At 48.8% G+C, this 16972-nt stretch overlaps 1 protein-coding gene across 1 annotated transcript in view; it reads right to left on the reverse strand.

Annotated features, from left to right (window-relative positions):
- Window positions 1–16972, reverse strand: part of LOC306771501 (protein FAM13C-like) — a gene marked incomplete at both ends in the record, with an annotated part of 101689 nt that overhangs the window by 83984 nt on the left and 733 nt on the right. The gene's annotated exons all lie outside the window — the stretch shown is intronic.

Below are 16972 nucleotides of genomic sequence, written 5' to 3' on the forward strand. Positions count from 1 at the left end.
ATCAGAGACAGGTGAGGACAGACAGGTGTTATCAGAGACAGGTGTGGACAGACAGTTGTTATCAGAGACAGGTGTGGACAGACATGTGTTGTCAGAGACAGGTGTGGAAAGACAGGTGTTTTCAGACACAGGTGTGGACAGACAGGTGTTGTCAGAGACAGGTGTGGACAGACATGTTTTGTCAGAGACAGGTGAGGACAGACAGGTGTTGTCAGAGACAGGTGAGGACCGACATGTTTAGTCAGAGACAGGTGTGGACAGACAGGTGTTATCAGAGACAGGTGAGGACAGACAGGTGTTATCAGAGACAGGTGTGGACAGACAGGTGTTATCAGACAGATATGGACAGACAGGTGTTATCAGAGACAGGTGAGGACAGACAGGTGTTATCAGACAGGTGTGGACAGACAGTTGTTATCAGAGACAGGTGTGGACAGACAGTTGTTATCAGAGACAGGTGAGGACAGACAAGTGTTATCAGAGACAGGTGAGGACAGACAGGTGTTATTAGAGACAGGTGTGGACAGACAGGTGTGATTAGAGACAGGTGAGGACAGACAGGTGTTATCAGACAGGTGTGGACAGACAGTTGTTATCAGAGACAGGTGAGGACAGACAGGTGTTATCAGAGACAGGTGAGGACAGACAGGTGTTATTAGAGACAGGTGAGGACAGACAGGTGTTATCAGAGACAGGTGAGGACAGACAGGTGTTATCAGACAGGTGTGGACAGACAGTTGTTATCAGAGACAGGTGAGGACAGACAGGTGTTGTCAGAGACAGGTGTGGACAGACATGTTTTGTCAGAGACAGGTGTGGACAGACAGGTGTTATCAGACACAGGTGAGGACAGACAGGTGTTGTCAGAGACAGGTGTGGACAGACAGGTGTTATCAGAGACAGGTGTGGACAGACAGTTGTTATCAGACACAGGTGAGGACAGACAGGTGTTATCAGAGACAGGTGTGGACAGACAGTTGTTATCAGACACAGGTGAGGACAGACAGGTGTTATCAGAGACAGGTGTGGACAGACAGGTGTTATCAGACAGGTATGGACATACAGGTGTTATCAGAGACAGGTGAGGACAGACAGTTGTTATCAGAGACAGGTGTGGACAGACAGTTGTTATCAGACAGATATGGACTGACAGGTGTTATCAGAGACAGGTGTGGACAGACAGTTGTTATCAGACAGATATGGACTGACAGGTGTTATCAGAGACAGGTGTGGACAGACAGTTGTTATCAGACAGATATGGACAGACATGTGTTATCAGAGACAGGTGAGGACAGACAGGTGTTATCACAGACAGGTGAGGACAGACAGGTGTGGACAGACAGTTGTTATCAGAGACAGGTGAGGACAGACAGGTGTTATCAGACAGATATGGACAGACAGGTGTGGACAGACAGTTGTTATCAGAGACAGGTGAGGACAGACAGGTGTTATCAGACAGATATGGACAGACAGGTGTTATTAGAGACAGGTGAGGACAGACAGGTGTTGTCAGAGACAGGTGAAGACAGAAAGGTGTTATCAGAGACAGGTGTGGACAGACAGTTGTTATCAGACAGATATCGACAGACATGTGTTATCAGAGACAGGTGAGGACAGACAGGTGTTGTCAGAGACAGGTGTGGACAGACAGGTGTTGTCAGACAGGTGTGGACAGACAGTTGTTATCAGAGACAGGTGAGGATAGACAGGTGTTATCAGAGACAGATATGGACAGACAGGTGTGGACATAAAGTTGTTATCAGAGACAGGTGAGGACAGACATGTGTTGTCAGAGACAGGTGTGGAAAGACAGGTGTTATCAGAGACAGGTGAGGACAGACAGGTGTTGTCAGAGACAGGTGTGGACAGACAGGTGTTATCAGAGACAGGTGAGGACAGACAGGTGTTATCAGACAGGTGTGGACAGACAGGTGTTATCAGACAGGTGAGGACAGACAGGTGTTATCAGACAGGTGTGGACAGACAGTTGTTATCAGAGACAGGTGAGGACAGACAGGTGTTATCAGAGACAGGTGAGGACAGACAGTTGTTATCAGACAGATATGGACAGACAGGTGTTGTCAGAGACAGGTGTGGACAGACAGGTGTTGTCAGAGACAGGTGTGGACAGACAGGTGTTATCAGACAGATATGGACAGACAGGTGTTATCAGAGACAGGTGAGGACAAACAGGTGTTATCAGACAGGTGTGGACAGACAGTTGTTATCAGAGACAGGTGAGGACAGACAGGTGTTATCAGAGACAGGTGTGGACAGACAGTTGTTATCAGAGACAGGTGTGGACAGACATGTGTTGTCAGAGACAGGTGTGGACAGACAGGTGTTTTCAGACACAGGTGTGGACAGACAGGTGTTGTCAGAGACAGGTGTGGACAGACATGTGTTGTCAGAGACAGGTGAGGACAGACAGGTGTTATCAGAGACAGGTGTGGACAGACAGGTGTTATCAGAGACAGGTGTGGACAGACAGTTGTTATCAGACAGATATGGACAGACAGGTGTTGTCAGAGACAGGTGTGGACAGACAGGTGTTGTCAGAGAGAGGTGTGGACAGACAGGTGTTATCAGACAGGTGTGGACAGACAGTTGTTATCAGAGACAGGTGTGGACAGACGGGTGTTTTCAGACACAGGTGTGGACAGACAGGTGTTGTCAGAGACAGGTGTGGACAGACATGTGTTGTCAAAGACAGGTGTGGACAGACAGGTGTTATCAGAGACAGGTGTGGACAGACAGGTGTTATCAGAGACAGGTGAGGACAGACAGTTGTTATCAGACAGATATGGACAGACAGGTGTTATTAGAGACAGGTGTGGACAGACAGTTGTTATCAGACAGATATGGACAGACATGTGTCATCAGAGACAGGTGAGGAAAGACAGGTGTTGTCAGAGACAGGTGTGGACAGACATGTGTTGTCAGAGACAGGTGTGGACAGACATGTTTTGTCAGAGACAGGTGTGGACAGACAGGCTTTATCAGAGACAGGTGAGGACAGACAGGTGTTGTCAGAGACAGGTGTGGACAGACAGGTGTTATCAGACAGATATGGACAGACAGGTGTTGTCAGAGACAGGTGTGGACAGACAGGTGTTGTCAGAGACAGGTGTGGACAGACAGGTGTTATCAGACAGGTGTGGACAGACAGTTGTTATCAGAGACAGGTGAGGACAGACAGGTGTTATCAGAGACAGGTGTGGACAGACAGTTGTTATCAGAGACAGGTGTGGACAGACATGTGTTGTCAGAGACAGGTGTGGAAAGACAGGTGTTTTCAGACACAGGTGTGGACAGACAGGTGTTGTCAGAGACAGGTGTGGACAGACATGTTTTGTCAGAGACAGGTGAGGACAGACAGGTGTTGTCAGAGACAGGTGAGGACCGACATGTTTAGTCAGAGACAGGTGTGGACAGACAGGTGTTATCAGAGACAGGTGAGGACAGACAGGTGTTATCAGAGACAGGTGTGGACAGACAGGTGTTATCAGACAGATATGGACAGACAGGTGTTATCAGAGACAGGTGAGGACAGACAGGTGTTATCAGACAGGTGTGGACAGACAGTTGTTATCAGAGACAGGTGTGGACAGACAGTTGTTATCAGAGACAGGTGAGGACAGACAAGTGTTATCAGAGACAGGTGAGGACAGACAGGTGTTATTAGAGACAGGTGTGGACAGACAGGTGTGATTAGAGACAGGTGAGGACAGACAGGTGTTATCAGACAGGTGTGGACAGACAGTTGTTATCAGAGACAGGTGAGGACAGACAGGTGTTATCAGAGACAGGTGAGGACAGACAGGTGTTATTAGAGACAGGTGAGGACAGACAGGTGTTATCAGAGACAGGTGAGGACAGACAGGTGTTATCAGACAGGTGTGGACAGACAGTTGTTATCAGAGACAGGTGTGGACAGACAGGTGTTGTCAGAGACAGGTGTGGACAGACATGTTTTGTCAGAGACAGGTGTGGACAGACAGGTGTTGTCAGAGACAGGTGTGGACAGACATGTGTTGTCAGAGACAGGTGTGGACAGACATGTTTTGTCAGAGACAGGTGTGGACAGACAGGTGTTATCAGAGACAGGTGAGGACAGACAGGTGTTGTCAGAGACAGGTGTGGACAGACAGGTGTTATCAGAGACAGGTGAGGACAGACAGGTGTTATCAGACAGGTGTGGACAGACAGTTGTTATCACAGACAGGTGAGGACAGACAGGTGTTATCAGAGACAGGTGAGGACAGACAGGTGTTATCAGAGACAGGTGTGGACAGACAGGTGTTGTCAGACAGGTGTGGACAAACAGTTGTTATCAGAGACAGGTGAGGACAGACATGTGTTGTCAGAGACAGGTGTGGACAGACAGGTGTTATCAGAGACAAGTGAGGACAGACAGGTGTTGTCAGAGACAGGTGTGGACAGACAGGTGTTATCAGACAGGTGAGGACAGACAGGTGTTATCAGACAGATATGGACAGACAGGTGTTATCAGAGACAGGTGAGGACAGACATGTGTTGTCAGAGACAGGTGTGGACAGACAGGTGTTATCAGAGACAGGTGTGGACAGACATGTGTGGATAGACAGGTGTTATCAGAGACAGGTGTGGACAGACAGGTGTTATCAGAGACAGGTGAGGACAGACAGTTGTTATCAGAGACAGGTGAGGACAGACAGGTGTTATCAGAGACAGGTGAGGACAGACAGGTGTTATCAGAGACAGGTGTGGACAGACAGGTGTTATCAGAGACAGGTGAGGACAGACATGTGTTGTCAGAGACAGGTGTGGAAAGACAGGTGTTATCAGAGACAGGTGAGGACAGACAGGTGTTGTCAGAGACAGGTGTGGACAGACAGGTGTTATCAGAGACAGGTGAGGACAGACAGGTGTTATCAGACAGGTGTGGACAGACAGGTGTTATCAGACAGGTGAGGACAGACAGGTGTTATCAGACAGGTGTGGACAGACAGTTGTTATCAGAGACAGGTGAGGACAGACAGGTGTTATCAGAGACAGGTGAGGACAGACAGTTGTTATCAGACAGATATGGACAGACAGGTGTTGTCAGAGACAGGTGTGGACAGACAGGTGTTATCAGACAGATATGGACAGAAAGGTGTTATCAGAGACAGGTGAGGACAAACAGGTGTTATCAGACAGGTGTGGACAGACAGTTGTTATCAGAGACAGGTGAGGACAGACAGGTGTTATCAGAGACAGGTGTGGACAGACAGTTGTTATCAGAGACAGGTGTGGACAGACATGTGTTGTCAGAGACAGGTGTGGACAGACAGGTGTTTTCAGACACAGGTGTGGACAGACAGGTGTTGTCAGAGACAGGTGTGGACAGACATGTGTTGTCAGAGACAGGTGAGGACAGACAGGTGTTATCAGAGACAGGTGTGGACAGACAGGTGTTATCAGAGACAGGTGTGGACAGACAGTTGTTATCAGACAGATATGGACAGACAGGTGTTGTCAGAGACAGGTGTGGACAGACAGGTGTTGTCAGAGAGAGGTGTGGACAGACAGGTGTTATCAGACAGGTGTGGACAGACAGTTGTTATCAGAGACAGGTGTGGACAGACGGGTGTTTTCAGACACAGGTGTGGACAGACAGGTGTTGTCAGAGACAGGTGTGGACAGACATGTGTTGTCAAAGACAGGTGTGGACAGACAGGTGTTATCAGAGACAGGTGTGGACAGACAGGTGTTATCAGAGACAGGTGAGGACAGACAGTTGTTATCAGACAGATATGGACAGACAGGTGTTATTAGAGACAGGTGTGGACAGACAGTTGTTATCAGACAGATATGGACAGACATGTGTCATCAGAGACAGGTGAGGACAGACAGGTGTTGTCAGAGACAGGTGTGGACAGACATGTGTTGTCAGAGACAGGTGAGGACAGACATGTTTTGTCAGAGACAGGTGTGGACAGACAGGCTTTATCAGAGACAGGTGAGGACAGACAGGTGTTGTCAGAGACAGGTGTGGACAGACAGGTGTTATCAGACAGATATGGACAGACAGGTGTTGTCAGAGACAGGTGTGGACAGACAGGTGTTGTCAGAGACAGGTGTGGACAGACAGGTGTTATCAGACAGGTGTGGACAGACAGTTGTTATCAGAGACAGGTGAGGACAGACAGGTGTTATCAGAGACAGGTGTGGACAGACAGTTGTTATCAGAGACAGGTGTGGACAGACATGTGTTGTCAGAGACAGGTGTGGAAAGACAGGTGTTTTCAGACACAGGTGTGGACAGACAGGTGTTGTCAGAGACAGGTGTGGACAGACATGTTTTGTCAGAGACAGGTGAGGACAGACAGGTGTTGTCAGAGACAGGTGAGGACCGACATGTTTAGTCAGAGACAGGTGTGGACAGACAGGTGTTATCAGAGACAGGTGAGGACAGACAGGTGTTATCAGAGACAGGTGTGGACAGACAGGTGTTATCAGACAGATATGGACAGACAGGTGTTATCAGAGACAGGTGAGGACAGACAGGTGTTATCAGACAGGTGTGGACAGACAGTTGTTATCAGAGACAGGTGTGGACAGACAGTTGTTATCAGAGACAGGTGAGGACAGACAAGTGTTATCAGAGACAGGTGAGGACAGACAGGTGTTATTAGAGACAGGTGTGGACAGACAGGTGTGATTAGAGACAGGTGAGGACAGACAGGTGTTATCAGACAGGTGTGGACAGACAGTTGTTATCAGAGACAGGTGAGGACAGACAGGTGTTATCAGAGACAGGTGAGGACAGACAGGTGTTATTAGAGACAGGTGAGGACAGACAGGTGTTATCAGAGACAGGTGAGGACAGACAGGTGTTATCAGACAGGTGTGGACAGACAGTTGTTATCAGAGACAGGTGAGGACAGACAGGTGTTGTCAGAGACAGGTGTGGACAGACATGTTTTGTCAGAGACAGGTGTGGACAGACAGGTGTTGTCAGAGACAGGTGTGGACAGACATGTGTTGTCAGAGACAGGTGTGGACAGACATGTTTTGTCAGAGACAGGTGTGGACAGACAGGTGTTATCAGAGACAGGTGAGGACAGACAGGTGTTGTCAGAGACAGGTGTGGACAGACAGGTGTTATCAGAGACAGGTGAGGACAGACAGGTGTTATCAGACAGGTGTGGACAGACAGTTGTTATCACAGACAGGTGAGGACAGACAGGTGTTATCAGAGACAGGTGAGGACAGACAGGTGTTATCAGAGACAGGTGTGGACAGACAGGTGTTGTCAGACAGGTGTGGACAAACAGTTGTTATCAGAGACAGGTGAGGACAGACATGTGTTGTCAGAGACAGGTGTGGACAGACAGGTGTTATCAGAGACAAGTGAGGACAGACATGTGTTGTCAGAGACAGGTGAGGACAGACAGGTGTTATCAGAGACAGGTGTGGACAGACAGGTGTTATCAGAGACAGGTGTGGACAGACAGTTGTTATCAGACAGATATGGACAGACAGGTGTTGTCAGAGACAGGTGTGGACAGACAGGTGTTGTCAGAGAGAGGTGTGGACAGACAGGTGTTATCAGACAGGTGTGGAAAGACAGTTGTTATCAGAGACAGGTGTGGACAGACGGGTGTTTTCAGACACAGGTGTGGACAGACAGGTGTTGTCAGAGACAGGTGTGGACAGACATGTGTTGTCAAAGACAGGTGTGGACAGACAGGTGTTATCAGAGACAGGTGTGGACAGACAGGTGTTATCAGAGACAGGTGAGGACAGACAGTTGTTATCAGACAGATATGGACAGACAGGTGTTATCAGAGACAGGTGAGGACAGACAGGTGTTATTAGAGACAGGTGAGGACAGACAGGTGTTATCAGAGACAGGTGAGGACAGACAGGTGTTATCAGACAGGTGTGGACAGACAGTTGTTATCAGAGACAGGTGAGGACAGACAGGTGTTGTCAGAGACAGGTGTGGACAGACATGTTTTGTCAGAGACAGGTGTGGACAGACAGGTGTTGTCAGAGACAGGTGTGGACAGACATGTGTTGTCAGAGACAGGTGTGGACAGACATGTTTTGTCAGAGACAGGTGTGGACAGACAGGTGTTATCAGAGACAGGTGAGGACAGACAGGTGTTGTCAGAGACAGGTGTGGACAGACAGGTGTTATCAGAGACAGGTGAGGACAGACAGGTGTTATCAGACAGGTGTGGACAGACAGTTGTTATCACAGACAGGTGAGGACAGACAGGTGTTATCAGAGACAGGTGAGGACAGACAGGTGTTATCAGAGACAGGTGTGGACAGACAGGTGTTGTCAGACAGGTGTGGACAAACAGTTGTTATCAGAGACAGGTGAGGACAGACATGTGTTGTCAGAGACAGGTGTGGACAGACAGGTGTTATCAGAGACAAGTGAGGACAGACATGTGTTGTCAGAGACAGGTGAGGACAGACAGGTGTTATCAGAGACAGGTGTGGACAGACAGGTGTTATCAGAGACAGGTGTGGACAGACAGTTGTTATCAGACAGATATGGACAGACAGGTGTTGTCAGAGACAGGTGTGGACAGACAGGTGTTGTCAGAGAGAGGTGTGGACAGACAGGTGTTATCAGACAGGTGTGGACAGACAGTTGTTATCAGAGACAGGTGTGGACAGACGGGTGTTTTCAGACACAGGTGTGGACAGACAGGTGTTGTCAGAGACAGGTGTGGACAGACATGTGTTGTCAAAGACAGGTGTGGACAGACAGGTGTTATCAGAGACAGGTGTGGACAGACAGGTGTTATCAGAGACAGGTGAGGACAGACAGTTGTTATCAGACAGATATGGACAGACAGGTGTTATTAGAGACAGGTGTGGACAGACAGTTGTTATCAGACAGATATGGACAGACATGTGTCATCAGAGACAGGTGAGGACAGACAGGTGTTGTCAGAGACAGGTGTGGACAGACATGTGTTGTCAGAGACAGGTGAGGACAGACATGTTTTGTCAGAGACAGGTGTGGACAGACAGGCTTTATCAGAGACAGGTGAGGACAGACAGGTGTTGTCAGAGACAGGTGTGGACAGACAGGTGTTATCAGACAGATATGGACAGACAGGTGTTGTCAGAGACAGGTGTGGACAGACAGGTGTTGTCAGAGACAGGTGTGGACAGACAGGTGTTATCAGACAGGTGTGGACAGACAGTTGTTATCAGAGACAGGTGAGGACAGACAGGTGTTATCAGAGACAGGTGTGGACAGACAGTTGTTATCAGAGACAGGTGTGGACAGACATGTGTTGTCAGAGACAGGTGTGGAAAGACAGGTGTTTTCAGACACAGGTGTGGACAGACAGGTGTTGTCAGAGACAGGTGTGGACAGACATGTTTTGTCAGAGACAGGTGAGGACAGACAGGTGTTGTCAGAGACAGGTGAGGACCGACATGTTTAGTCAGAGACAGGTGTGGACAGACAGGTGTTATCAGAGACAGGTGAGGACAGACAGGTGTTATCAGAGACAGGTGTGGACAGACAGGTGTTATCAGACAGATATGGACAGACAGGTGTTATCAGAGACAGGTGAGGACAGACAGGTGTTATCAGACAGGTGTGGACAGACAGTTGTTATCAGAGACAGGTGTGGACAGACAGTTGTTATCAGAGACAGGTGAGGACAGACAAGTGTTATCAGAGACAGGTGAGGACAGACAGGTGTTATTAGAGACAGGTGTGGACAGACAGGTGTGATTAGAGACAGGTGAGGACAGACAGGTGTTATCAGACAGGTGTGGACAGACAGTTGTTATCAGAGACAGGTGAGGACAGACAGGTGTTATCAGAGACAGGTGAGGACAGACAGGTGTTATTAGAGACAGGTGAGGACAGACAGGTGTTATCAGAGACAGGTGAGGACAGACAGGTGTTATCAGACAGGTGTGGACAGACAGTTGTTATCAGAGACAGGTGAGGACAGACAGGTGTTGTCAGAGACAGGTGTGGACAGACATGTTTTGTCAGAGACAGGTGTGGACAGACAGGTGTTGTCAGAGACAGGTGTGGACAGACATGTGTTGTCAGAGACAGGTGTGGACAGACATGTTTTGTCAGAGACAGGTGTGGACAGACAGGTGTTATCAGAGACAGGTGAGGACAGACAGGTGTTGTCAGAGACAGGTGTGGACAGACAGGTGTTATCAGAGACAGGTGAGGACAGACAGGTGTTATCAGACAGGTGTGGACAGACAGTTGTTATCACAGACAGGTGAGGACAGACAGGTGTTATCAGAGACAGGTGAGGACAGACAGGTGTTATCAGAGACAGGTGTGGACAGACAGGTGTTGTCAGACAGGTGTGGACAAACAGTTGTTATCAGAGACAGGTGAGGACAGACATGTGTTGTCAGAGACAGGTGTGGACAGACAGGTGTTATCAGAGACAAGTGAGGACAGACATGTGTTGTCAGAGACAGGTGAGGACAGACAGGTGTTATCAGAGACAGGTGTGGACAGACAGGTGTTATCAGAGACAGGTGTGGACAGACAGTTGTTATCAGACAGATATGGACAGACAGGTGTTGTCAGAGACAGGTGTGGACAGACAGGTGTTGTCAGAGAGAGGTGTGGACAGACAGGTGTTATCAGACAGGTGTGGACAGACAGTTGTTATCAGAGACAGGTGTGGACAGACGGGTGTTTTCAGACACAGGTGTGGACAGACAGGTGTTGTCAGAGACAGGTGTGGACAGACATGTGTTGTCAAAGACAGGTGTGGACAGACAGGTGTTATCAGAGACAGGTGTGGACAGACAGGTGTTATCAGAGACAGGTGAGGACAGACAGTTGTTATCAGACAGATATGGACAGACAGGTGTTATTAGAGACAGGTGTGGACAGACAGTTGTTATCAGACAGATATGGACAGACATGTGTCATCAGAGACAGGTGAGGACAGACAGGTGTTGTCAGAGACAGGTGTGGACAGACATGTGTTGTCAGAGACAGGTGAGGACAGACATGTTTTGTCAGAGACAGGTGTGGACAGACAGGCTTTATCAGAGACAGGTGAGGACAGACAGGTGTTGTCAGAGACAGGTGTGGACAGACAGGTGTTATCAGACAGATATGGACAGACAGGTGTTGTCAGAGACAGGTGTGGACAGACAGGTGTTGTCAGAGACAGGTGTGGACAGACAGGTGTTATCAGACAGGTGTGGACAGACAGTTGTTATCAGAGACAGGTGAGGACAGACAGGTGTTATCAGAGACAGGTGTGGACAGACAGTTGTTATCAGAGACAGGTGTGGACAGACATGTGTTGTCAGAGACAGGTGTGGAAAGACAGGTGTTTTCAGACACAGGTGTGGACAGACAGGTGTTGTCAGAGACAGGTGTGGACAGACATGTTTTGTCAGAGACAGGTGAGGACAGACAGGTGTTGTCAGAGACAGGTGAGGACCGACATGTTTAGTCAGAGACAGGTGTGGACAGACAGGTGTTATCAGAGACAGGTGAGGACAGACAGGTGTTATCAGAGACAGGTGTGGACAGACAGGTGTTATCAGACAGATATGGACAGACAGGTGTTATCAGAGACAGGTGAGGACAGACAGGTGTTATCAGACAGGTGTGGACAGACAGTTGTTATCAGAGACAGGTGTGGACAGACAGTTGTTATCAGAGACAGGTGAGGACAGACAAGTGTTATCAGAGACAGGTGAGGACAGACAGGTGTTATTAGAGACAGGTGTGGACAGACAGGTGTGATTAGAGACAGGTGAGGACAGACAGGTGTTATCAGACAGGTGTGGACAGACAGTTGTTATCAGAGACAGGTGAGGACAGACAGGTGTTATCAGAGACAGGTGAGGACAGACAGGTGTTATTAGAGACAGGTGAGGACAGACAGGTGTTATCAGAGACAGGTGAGGACAGACAGGTGTTATCAGACAGGTGTGGACAGACAGTTGTTATCAGAGACAGGTGAGGACAGACAGGTGTTGTCAGAGACAGGTGTGGACAGACATGTTTTGTCAGAGACAGGTGTGGACAGACAGGTGTTGTCAGAGACAGGTGTGGACAGACATGTGTTGTCAGAGACAGGTGTGGACAGACATGTTTTGTCAGAGACAGGTGTGGACAGACAGGTGTTATCAGAGACAGGTGAGGACAGACAGGTGTTGTCAGAGACAGGTGTGGACAGACAGGTGTTATCAGAGACAGGTGAGGACAGACAGGTGTTATCAGACAGGTGTGGACAGACAGTTGTTATCACAGACAGGTGAGGACAGACAGGTGTTATCAGAGACAGGTGAGGACAGACAGGTGTTATCAGAGACAGGTGTGGACAGACAGGTGTTGTCAGACAGGTGTGGACAAACAGTTGTTATCAGAGACAGGTGAGGACAGACAGGTGTTGTCAGAGACAGGTGTGGACAGACATGTTTTGTCAGAGACAGGTGTGGACAGACAGGTGTTGTCAGAGACAGGTGTGGACAGACATGTGTTGTCAGAGACAGGTGTGGACAGACATGTTTTGTCAGAGACAGGTGTGGACAGACAGGTGTTATCAGAGACAGGTGAGGACAGACAGGTGTTGTCAGAGACAGGTGTGGACAGACAGGTGTTATCAGAGACAGGTGAGGACAGACAGGTGTTATCAGACAGGTGTGGACAGACAGTTGTTATCACAGACAGGTGAGGACAGACAGGTGTTATCAGAGACAGGTGAGGACAGACAGGTGTTATCAGAGACAGGTGTGGACAGACAGGTGTTGTCAGACAGGTGTGGACAAACAGTTGTTATCAGAGACAGGTGAGGACAGACATGTGTTGTCAGAGACAGGTGTGGACAGACAGGTGTTATCAGAGACAAGTGAGGACAGACAGGTGTTGTCAGAGACAGGTGTGGACAGACAGGTGTTATCAGACAGGTGAGGACAGACAGGTGTTATCAGACAGATATGGACAGACAGGTGTTATCAGAGACAGGTGAGGACAGACATGTGTTGTCAGAGACAGGTGTGGACAGACAGGTGTTATCAGAGACAGGTGTGGACAGACATGTGTGGATAGACAGGTGTTATCAGACAGGTATGGACAGACAGGTGTGGACAGACAGGTGTTATCAGAGACAGGTGTGGACAGACAGGTGTTATCAGAGACAGGTGAGGACAGACAGTTGTTATCAGAGACAGGTGAGGACAGACAGGTGTTATCAGAGACAGGTGAGGACAGACAGGTGTTATCAGAGACAGGTGAGGACAGACAGGTGTTATTAGAGACAGGTGTGGACAGACAGTTGTTATCAGAGACAGGTGAGGACAGACAGGTGTTATCAGAGACAGGTGAGGACAGACAGGTGTTGTCAGAGACAGGTGAGGACAGACAGGTGTTATTAGAGACAGGTGAGGACAGACAGGTGTTATCAGAGACAGGTGAGGACAGACAGGTGTTATCAGACAGGTGTGGACAGACAGTTGTTATCAGAGACAGGTGAGGACAGACAGGTGTTATCAGAGACAGGTGAGGACAGACAGGTGTTATTAGAGACAGGTGTGGACAGACAGTTGTTATCAGACAGATATGGACAGACAGGTGTTGTCAGAGACAGGTGTGGACAGACAGTTGTTATCAGAGACAGGTGAGGACAGACAGGTGTTATCAGAGACAGGTGAGGACAGACAGGTGTTATCAGACACGGGTGTGGACAGACAGTTGTTATCAGAGACAGGTGAGGACAGACAGGTGTTATCAGAGACAGGTGAGGACAGACAGTTGTTGTCAGACAGATATGGACAGACAGGTGTTGTCAGACAGGTTTGGACAGACAGTTGTTATCAGAGACAGGTGAGGACAGACAGGTGTTGTCAGAGACAGGTGAGGACAGAAAGGTGTTATCAGAGACAGGTGTGGACAGACAGTTGTTATCAGACAGATATCGACAGACATGTGTTATCAGAGACAGGTGAGGACAGACAGGTGTTGTCAGAGACAGGTGTGGACAGACAGGTGTTGTCAGACAGGTGTGGACAGACAGTTGTTATCAGAGACAGGTGAGGATAGACAGGTGTTATCAGAGACAGATATGGACAGACAGGTGTGGACATAAAGTTGTTATCAGACACAGGTGAGGACAGACATGTGTTGTCAGAGACAGGTGTGGAAAGACAGGTGTTATCAGAGACAGGTGAGGACAGACAGGTGTTGTCAGAGACAGGTGTGGACAGACAGGTGTTATCAGAGACAGGTGAGGACAGACAGGTGTTATCAGACAGGTGTGGACAGACAGGTGTTATCAGACAGGTGAGGACAGACAGGTGTTATCAGACAGGTGTGGACAGACAGTTGTTATCAGAGACAGGTGAGGACAGACAGGTGTTATCAGAGACAGGTGAGGACAGACAGTTGTTATCAGACAGATATGGACAGACAGGTGTTGTCAGAGACAGGTGTGGACAGACAGGTGTTGTCAGAGACAGGTGTGGACAGACAGGTGTTATCAGACAGATATGGACAGACAGGTGTTATCAGAGACAGGTGAGGACAAACAGGTGTTATCAGACAGGTGTGGACAGACAGTTGTTATCAGAGACAGGTGAGGACAGACAGGTGTTATCAGAGACAGGTGTGGACAGACAGTTGTTATCAGAGACAGGTGTGGACAGACATGTGTTGTCAGAGACAGGTGTGGACAGACAGGTGTTTTCAGACACAGGTGTGGACAGACAGGTGTGGACAGACATGTGTTGTCAGAGACAGGTGAGGACAGACAGGTGTTATCAGAGACAGGTGTGGACAGACAGGTGTTATCAGAGACAGGTGTGGACAGACAGTTGTTATCAGACAGATATGGACAGACAGGTGTTGTCAGAGACAGGTGTGGACAGACAGGTGTTGTCAGAGAGAGGTGTGGACAGACAGGTGTTATCAGACAGGTGTGGACAGACAGTTGTTATCAGAGACAGGTGTGGACAGACGGGTGTTTTCAGACACAGGTGTGGACAGACAGGTGTTGTCAGAGACAGGTGTGGACAGACATGTGTTGTCAGAGACAGGTGTGGACAGACAGGTGTTATCAGAGACAGGTGTGGACAGACAGGTGTTATCAGAGACAGGTGAGGACAGACAGTTGTTATCAGACAGATATGGACAGACAGGTGTTATTAGAGACAGGTGTGGACAGACAGGTGTTATCAGACAGATATGGACAGACATGTGTCATCAGAGACGGTGAGGACAGACAGGTGTTGTCAGAGACAGGTGTGGACAGACATGTGTTGTCAGAGACAGGTGTGGACAGACATGTTTTGTCAGAGACAGGTGTGGACAGACAGGCTTTATCAGAGACAGGTGAGGACAGACAGGTGTTGTCAGAGACAGGTGTGGACAGACAGGTGTTATCAGACAGATATGGACAGACAGGTGTTGTCAGAGACAGGTGTGGACAGACAGGTGTTGTCAGAGACAGGTGTGGACAGACAGGTGTTATCAGACAGGTGTGGACAGACAGTTGTTATCAGAGACAGGTGAGGACAGACAGGTGTTATCAGAGACAGGTGTGGACAGACAGTTGTTATCAGAGACAGGTGTGGACAGACATGTGTTGTCAGAGACAGGTGTGGAAAGACAGGTGTTTTCAGACACAGGTGTGGACAGACAGGTGTTGTCAGAGACAGGTGTGGACAGACATGTTTTGTCAGAGACAGGTGAGGACAGACAGGTGTTGTCAGAGACAGGTGAGGACCGACAATTTTTGTCAGAGACAGGTGTGGACAGACAGGTGTTATCAGAGACAGGTGAGGACAGACAGGTGTTATCAGAGACAGGTGTGGACAGACAGGTGTTATCAGACAGATATGGACAGACAGGTGTTATCAGAGACAGGTGAGGACAGACAGGTGTTATCAGACAGGTGTGGACAGACAGTTGTTATCAGAGACAGGTGTGGACAGACAAGTGTTATCAGAGACAGGTGAGGACAGACAGGTGTTATTAGAGACAGGTGTGGACAGACAGGTGTGATTAGAGACAGGTGAGGACAGACAGGTGTTATCAGACAGGTGTGGACAGACAGTTGTTATCAGAGACAGGTGAGGACAGACAGGTGTTATCAGAGACAGGTGAGGACAGACAGGTGTTATTAGAGACAGGTGAGGACAGACAGGTGTTATCAGACAGGTGTGGACAGACAGTTGTTATCAGAGACAGGTGAGGACAGACAGGTGTTATCAGAGACAGGTGAGGACAGACAGGTGTTGTCAGACAGGTGTGGACAGACAGTTGTTATCACAGACAGGTGTGGACAGACATGTGTTGTCAGAGACAGGTGTGGACAGACATGTTTTGTCAGAGACAGGTGTGGACAGACAGGTGTTATCAGAGACAGGTGAGGACAGACAGGTGTTGTCAGAGACAGGTGTGGACAGACAGGTGTTATCAGAGACAGGTGAGGACAGACAGGTGTTATCAGACAGGTGTGGACAGACAGTTGTTATCACAGACAGGTGAGGACAGACAGGTGTTATCAGAGACAGGTGAGGACAGACAGGTGTTATCAGAGACAGGTGTGGACAGACATGTGTTGTCAGACAGGTGTGGACAAACAGTTGTTATCAGAGACAGGTGAGGACAGACATGTGTTGTCAGAGACAGGTGTGGACAGACAGGTGTTATCAGAGACAAGTGAGGACAGACAGGTGTTGTCAGAGACAGGTGTGGACAGACAGGTGTTATCAGACAGGTGAGGACAGACAGGTGTTATCAGACAGATATGGACAGACAGGTGTTATCAGAGACAGGTGAGGACAGACATGTGTTGTCAGACACAGGTGTGGACAGACAGGTGTTATCAGAGACAGGTGTGGACAGACATGTGTGGATAGACAGGTGTTATCAGACAGGTATGGACAGACAGGTGTTATCAGAGACAGGTGTGGACAGACAGTTGTTATCAGACAGATATGGACAGACAGGTGTTGTCAG

This window comes from Telmatherina bonti (assembly GCF_933228915.1).
Source record: "Telmatherina bonti genome assembly, chromosome: 21".
NCBI lineage: Eukaryota > Metazoa > Chordata > Actinopteri > Atheriniformes > Telmatherinidae > Telmatherina > Telmatherina bonti.